Genomic DNA, 1,170 nt, shown 5'->3' on the forward strand with positions numbered 1-1,170 from the left:
GAGATAACCACAAACAGAACTTTAAGATGACCCCATAGCTCTCACGCAATGACGGCTCGCATGAGTGAGCTTTGTGTCACGTTTATCTCTATATGCCAGGACTTTGTTTAGTGCTTATCGCATAATCGATACTTGGGAAATAACTGCTAAATTTCGGTATTGCATGAACCAAAACAACACACACTGATATTAAGAATTTATCCTCTGCTACTTCAGCCTGTAAGATGTAGACACACGCAAGAGGAATCATTAGAAAAACTGGGAAGATATCGATGGACCGAATCTAACTCTTATTCAACAGGAGATTGTGGCTTAACAGAATTCACCCACATTCTCCAGTGAGGAAGGAAACAGGGAATAGTTAATGCAAATTCCAATTAAAAATAGCAACGTGTAATTTATGCATAAATATTTTTCAGTGCTCACGCCCCCAAATATCTTTGACGTCAAATGCTTTGGATAGATTATGCCAGGGAATTCATATGTAGGGCAAAGAGAATGGGAAAAATGTCACCCGCTCATCAAGTTCCTGACGTATTGTTTTTGAAGATCCTCAAATAAATCCATCTATAGAGTAGAATACTCATTTTTAAAGGGCTCGACTCAGCAACTATTGCCACCACAGCTGTGAGTCGCCTGTATGTGGACAGTGAACCCAGCCTCAGTCTAACGTTCATTAAATCGACAAATGAGGAGATCGGACCAGGTGACCTCTGAGGGCCTTTTGCCTCTTCGTTCTGTGATGACATCCACGCATCACACTAGACCTGGAAGCAGTCACTCTCCCTGCACGTTTTGCGACTCCTCCTCTAAGTTACAGCTTGGAAGGCAGTTGCCGAGGTTGTTTTCAAATCTCTTAAATGGCTCAATTTTAGCAACCCCTTCTCTCCCTAATCCTTACCTAGAGAGCCAATGTCGAGACCTTGCTGCTGCCCCAGCAGACATGGAGTGGATGCAGGTGCCCCACGTCTTTCCTTCCGTTCGTGAGCCCCACCCTGCACGCAGCGAAATACCTCCTCTGTTTTAGGGTCGCTGCTGTCATCCTCCACTTCCTCCTTCTACCCAGCTCTCTACTGATTCTTTCTTTCTGTCTTTTTTCTTTCTTTCTTTCTTTCTTTCTTTCTTTCTTTCTTTCTTTCTTTCTTTCTTTCTTTCTTTCTTTCTTTCTTT

The sequence above is a fragment of the Pteropus alecto genome, unplaced genomic scaffold, assembly GCF_000325575.1.
Source record: "Pteropus alecto unplaced genomic scaffold, ASM32557v1 scaffold11, whole genome shotgun sequence".
NCBI lineage: Eukaryota > Metazoa > Chordata > Mammalia > Chiroptera > Pteropodidae > Pteropus > Pteropus alecto.